The sequence below is a fragment of the Nomascus leucogenys genome, chromosome 9 (assembly GCF_006542625.1).
Source record: "Nomascus leucogenys isolate Asia chromosome 9, Asia_NLE_v1, whole genome shotgun sequence".
NCBI classification, from domain to species: Eukaryota; Metazoa; Chordata; class Mammalia; order Primates; family Hylobatidae; genus Nomascus; species Nomascus leucogenys.
The window spans coordinates 22,815,124-22,821,539 of record NC_044389.1 but is presented as its reverse complement, the minus strand read 5'-3'; the positions used below and the strand labels follow the sequence as shown (position 1 = coordinate 22,821,539).

The following is a 6,416-nucleotide window of genomic DNA, read 5'->3' as shown; positions in this document are numbered from 1 at the left end:
ATGAATAAGAAAAAGGTCCAAGACAGAGGAACAGGAAGCATGGCATGTAGAAGGAACTAAAACAATTTAATAGGATAATAGCATAGAGATCAAGGCCGAGGCACTAAAAGATAAGGCTGGGAAGGCATTCAGGGGCCAGATATAAAGACTTTTGTAATTCAAATTAAGGAATTTAGAACTTAAGGGCAATGAAAAGCCATTAGTGGTTTTAAGAAAAGGAACAATGATCAGATAAGTGTTTTAGTAAAATCATCCTGACTGAAAAATACATAATTTAGAAAAAAACAGATGAAGATTAGAAGTCTTGCTTCAATTCATAAGACAGATAAGGAGAGAATTAGAAAAGTGAAAATGGAAGTAGAGAGAAGGAGAAGTTTATATTTAAGAGTAAAATTCAGCCTGGACAACATAGTGGGACCCCGTCTGTAAAAAAAAATTTTTTTTTAATTAGCCAGGTGTGGTGGCATGCACCTGAAGTCCCAGCTACTCCACAGGCTAAGGTGGGAGGATGGCTTGAGCCCAGGACTGCAGTGAGCAGTGATTGTGCCACTGCACTCCAGCCTGGGTGACAGAAGGAGACTCTGTCTCAAAAAATTTTTTTTAATTTAAAAAAAATTGTAAAAAGAAATATAACTTTTTTTACAAAGTTTTAAATTTGTATAACGGGCAGAAATAAGCAGGATAGATTCAATATGGGATTAGGAGAGGGTAGGATTCAAAGGTGACTACTCTTTCCCTCCCGTGTTTTGTCTCAGGTGTGGTACCATTCACTGAGATAGGGAATAAAGGCAGAGAAATAGATTTAGGGGCAAGGATAGGAAATGCTAAATGCTGTGGGGTTTTTCTTTTGAACTGCCTTTTTGTCATCTAAGTGAATCAAGTGAGGACAGTGAGCTGTAAGGGTGTGAGATGAGCAGACATCAGCACAAGGATTTGTCAGTATACAGATCACACCTGAATTTATGGGAATGGATAGTAAATCTGCAGAACAAAAAGAGAAGACATCTAAGGAACTTCAACAGTTGAGGGACAAATAAGATTATATCTCAACATGAGATTTGGAGGGCACATCCAAACTATCACACACACCATCTCATTGACAACAAATTGTAGGAATTTAAAAAATTCCACTTATTTCTACCTTCTTTTTTTTTTTTTTTTTTTTTTTTTTTGGAGACGGAAGATTGAAGGGAGACAACCTCTTCCCAAATAGAAAGAAAATCTGATATTTCTACAAACATGTCCTGGCTTAGACATGAGAGACCTATGGAGAAAATTTTCCTGACCACCTTAAACTCACAGCTCTGCTAAGCCTTTAAATTCTCACAACCATCATCACTTATCCTCTTCTCTACCCTCCCCCAAAACACATATACTCACAAACACACTTCCTTATTTTCATGAACCTGTGTTCTTGACTGCTTCTCTCTTTCAAATCAAAGAGCAGTCTATGAAGGAGGTCTGTTTATATGCTACATGGCAAAAAGAAACCCTAAATATTTTTTTTAAAAAAGGGGGGATCAGAAGGATAGAAGGCATGTGGGAAAAACAAGTTACTAAAAAATGAAAAAATAAGAAAAAGTAAATAAATTAAAAAGGGGCTTCACAAAGCATAGAAAACTTTCTCCAGACACTCTTTATGTTTTATCAGTCATCTGCCAGCCCAGGAAGGAATCATGGTGTTCCCCAAGAGGCAGGACAGCCAGGAGCTGCCCACCTCAGATATGGAAATGAGAAAATAAAAAACAAAATGTCATGTTGGCTGAAATTCTGGAGCTCTTAATTGCTGCTGGTATTTCAGGACAAGAAGTAATGGCTTATCAGCTTTTGGCAAGGTAACAGGTTTTGGAAAGACTTGGTCCATCATTCCTTGCTATCTCGACATCAGTGTTGATTTATTCTTTCAGGAAAACTCTACAATCAATAAAAATAAAATAAAACATACTAGAAAAAGTATCTCAGCCCTTCCAAAGATGAAGTATTCACACCAGCTTGAACCCCACTGATTCAGGATATGGATTCTATTCACGTATTTCCTCCTCTTTAAAGAAGAAACTGAGGCCTATAGCTATGAAGAGTTCCCTGGAATCCTGCAGTTACTTAGCACTAGGCCTTGCTGCATCAGCATCTTGGGCACCTAAGTTGTAGCTTTACCCATAGGACAGTATGTGCTGTGGAAGGTCTCTCCTAACCTGGTCAACAGAGTGCAGTCATTTCAGAATACATGTGTAGCCATCTCTGGGCTGGTGTTTATTGTGATCTCATCTCTTTCAGCTCAAGTATCCCAACTTTTCTTGACAGTGGCTGGTGAAGTGAGCCACATAAACAGAAGAAATGGGTGACTATATCAGCTCCTATTCTATATCCTACTTCCAGAAAACCTACAGGCTCCCTGAGGATCATGACTTCATTAAAAGGCAATCAAATGAGATTTTGACATCTCACAGTCAGAGTAAACTTTTGAAAATGTAGATTGGATAACTGCTCCCCAGTGACTCTCTGGTGCCTCTGCCGTTACCATGGGCAGAAAAGACCAGGCTTATAACACAGGTTATAAGACAAGGGTAAGAAATATGTGGGCCAGAGCCAAGGCTGGAGCTGCACTTGCCCATATCAGCTGACCTCAGCACACATGAGGGAGCTCAGCCAGACCTGCAGAGCCATTCAGCCCAGCCCAGCCTGGCCCTGCCAAAACCAGTGGGCCCCACAAAGGGTTGCAACTTACTTCACCAATTTCACCTTTTAAAATGAAGGAAGAGCTGGGCACAGTGGTTCACATCTGTAATACCAGCACTTTGGGAGACTGAGGCAGGAGGGCCCTTGAGCTCAGGAGTTCAAGACTAGCCTAGGTGACATAGCAAGACCTTGTCTCTACTAAAACTCAAAAAACTTAGCCAGGCTTGGTGGCTTACACCTATGGTCACAGCTGCTCAGGAGGCTGAGGAGGGAGGATCACCTGACCATGGGAAGTTGAGGCTGAAGTGAGCCATGAACGTGCCACTGCACTCCAGCCTGGGTGACAGCGCCAGATGCTGTCTCCAAGAAAAAAAAAAAAAAAAAAAAAAAGGTAGAAATAAATGGAATTTTAAAAATTCCTACCAATTTGTTGTCAATGAGATGGTGTGTGTGATATAGCTTGGATGTGCCCTCCAAAGCTCCTACTGAAATATAATCCCCAGTGTTGGAGGTAGGGCCTGGTGGAAGGTATTTCGATCATGGGGGCAGATCTCTCATGGCTTGGTGCTGTCCTCACCATAGTGACTTAGTTCTTACAAGATCCAATCGTTTAACAATGTGTGGCACCTCCCCTCCCTCCCTCTCCCTCTTGTTCCTGCTTTGACCACGTGACGTGCAAGCTCCCAGTTTGCCTTCTGCCGTAAGTAAAAGCTCCCAAGACATCACCATAAGCAGTTGCAGTGCTATGCTTCCTGTACAGCCTGCAGAACCGTGAGCCAATTAAACCTCTTATAAATTACCCTAGTCTCAGGTAATTATTTATAGCAATGCAAGAATGGCCTGATAAAGTGATTTTTAGAGACAGGGTCTCACTCTGTTGCCCAGGCTAAAGTGCAGTGACACAATCATAGTTCACTGAGGTCTCAAACCCCTGGGCTCAAGCGATCCTTCCACCTCAGCCTCAGAATAGCTAGTACCATGGGAAAACACCACTGTGCCCAGCTAATTTTCATTTGTTTGTTTGTTTCTTTGTAGAGACAGGGTCTCGCTATGTTGCCCAGCCTGATCTAGAACTCCTGGGCTCAAGCAAGCCTCCCACCTTGGCCTTCCAAAGTACTGGGATTACAGGTGTGAGTTACCAAGCCTGGCCAAGACTGAGTTGTTAAATTCAGCTGAACAAAGCCTGGGTCCCCCACTGCCTAGGGATCAGCCCCTGTGAGGAAAGCTGCATCAGCATCTAATACCCTCAAAGATGATCATTCCGAAAAAAAATATCTTGAAGGGCTTCTGCATCATCAAACATTTCACCACATGCAAAAAGAGTTTGAGAAAATTGAGTTTTCCTGGCTCATAATTAGACAGTACAGTCTTGAGGTGTGAAAACTTTTTAAAATTCCAACTTATTTTTTCCTTTTTTTTTTTTTTTTTTGAGACAGTGTCTCACTCTATTGCCCAGGCTGGAGTGCAGTGGTGCGATCTTGGCTCACTGCAACCTCTGCCTCCCATGTTCAAACAATTCTCCTGCCTCAGCCTCCCAAGTAGCTGGGTCTACAGGTGCATGCCACCATACCCAGCTAATTTTTTATTTTTAGTAGAGATGGGGTTTGACCATGTTGGCCAGGCTGGTCTCAAAACTCTTGACCTCAGATGATCCGCCTGCCTTGGCCTCCCAAAGTGCTGGATTACAGGCATGAGCCACTGCACCCGGCCATTTCTTCCTTTGTTTTTAAAGGCATAATTGGTAAAGTAAGTTGAAACCCTTTGTAGGGTCCTCCATAATCTTCTCCCCACTTGTGTTCTGCCCTCTCTGTGAACAGTCAAGGCCAGCCAGACATGAAGCAGCTCTGAGAATAACAAGTTTTTGGTGCTCTGTGGCTAAAAGATTTAGGGCCACAAAAAGAGAAGTTTATTTAAGAGAAAGAGAAGCCAGGTGCAGGGGAGCAAACCTCCTCCTAGTTACTCAGGAGGCTGAGGTGGGAGGATTGTTTGAGCCCAGTTTGAGGTTGTAGTATGCTATGATGGTACTTGGGAATAGCCATTGCACTCCAGCCTGGGCAACATAGCAAGACCCTGTCCCTAAAAAAAAAAAAAAAATAGAAGGAGAAGAATTAGCCAGTAATTTACTGTATTTATTCTTTCTCTCTCACCTCCACTGAAATCTACCAGGCACTGATTTGGTTCCAGGCAGAATACTCTCTGGTGCTCTATGACGGTCCATGAGACCTGACAAACTGAAGTGCCTCACAACAGCCTAGGGGATCACAGAGGGTCTGTTCATAGCCGTGATGCTCAGTGTTGCAGTGGTTCTAGGGGACAGTGTGCCAGTCAGTGGCAGCCCTGCCAGAGGACTTTCAACCAGATCCTGATACCCATGCATTGCTGTGGAAAATGGTGTTACTTATAGTCATGATCAGATTTTTAATAATTAAAGGCCTATCTTATGCAAGTAAAGACAAAGAACTAGCCACTGATGTTTCTGTTCTTCTAGAGGAAAGACTTTCAAATTTTTTACACATTTAACCTTATTTAAAAATAATGTGAAGGCCTTGAATTAACTTTAATGGAATCCACGCTCAAAAACAAACTATCGGAAATGGAAAAACTGGAAGGCATTAAAAAAGAGCTGAAAACCTCCAACTCTTTGCTTGGACTTAGAATACATTCTTTTAGAAAAGGACTTAGCAAAGAGTGACCTGAACATTTAGAACAAGTTGAACCTGACATTACAAAAAATATCCAGAAGATTTATCAAGCAAAATAATAGACAATGCATTAAAGACACATTCAATTTCAAGTAGCTACAAGCAAACAGCCTTCAAAATATATCAGAAGACTGAAGAACAACTTCAGACAGCACTGAAGAGATGCTTCTGATGAAAATTCCTACATTATGAGAAGTATAAAACTGCCTTCGCAAGAAACTAAGGAGGTTTGGAGTGCTCTGTCTCTAACAGAAGCATAGGCGGCCCTCTGCCTATGCTTGGCGTTGACGTACATTGTTTCCATAAAAAGAACTATGTTAGAATGAAAGGAAGCTATCTGTGCAGACCTGTCTTTAGAACCTTTGAAGATAATAAAATAATATTTGATTCTATGGTGATATTCTCTAGATGAAGCTATGGTGAAAAATGTTTTGGAAAGGAAAAAAAAAAAAAGAAAAGACACAGTAGTAGCAGTTCCCAAAGTGGTGAAATCAGTACTAAGAGCAAGTCTGTAGATTCTAGCCTTGGGGGCCTTTCATAGTCCAGCCCGGTGGCCAGCCTCAATACAGATTCCACCAAGAGCTTAGAATAAAGCAACAATAATTCAAACACGTGTGCAGAAATTTCAAATAAAATATGTTGGTGCCATTAAGACACTGAAACTCTCTGAGAGAAGATATCTTGAAGGGCCACTAGACCTGATAAATTATATAGATGTTGCCCAGCAAGATGAAAAGTTGCCTCTTGTTCCTCTGGAGGAAAAATTTATAATGGGAGTTTCCAAATATAATACAAGGATCAACATCAGATCAGTATGATATTTTGTATAGGCATGTTCTATATTTAATCATCTGGATGGTGTGTTATGATGATGGTCTGGGGGTGGAAAAATGCTTAGTGGCTCTGAAGAACACAGATGCAAGCAGTGATGAATACAGCCTGTGGGTTCATCAGTGCAACCAGCTGGAACAAACATAAGCAATTTGAAAAGTTCTATCTGCCACTTTTGACCCTGTATTAACATCTGAGAAATGTTGA

At 41.4% G+C, this 6,416-nt stretch overlaps 1 pseudogene; it reads left to right on the top strand.

Moving 5' to 3' along the window:
- The first annotated feature begins 2,519 nt into the window (after positions 1-2,519).
- Positions 2,520-6,416, top strand: LOC100585605 (annotated as a pseudogene).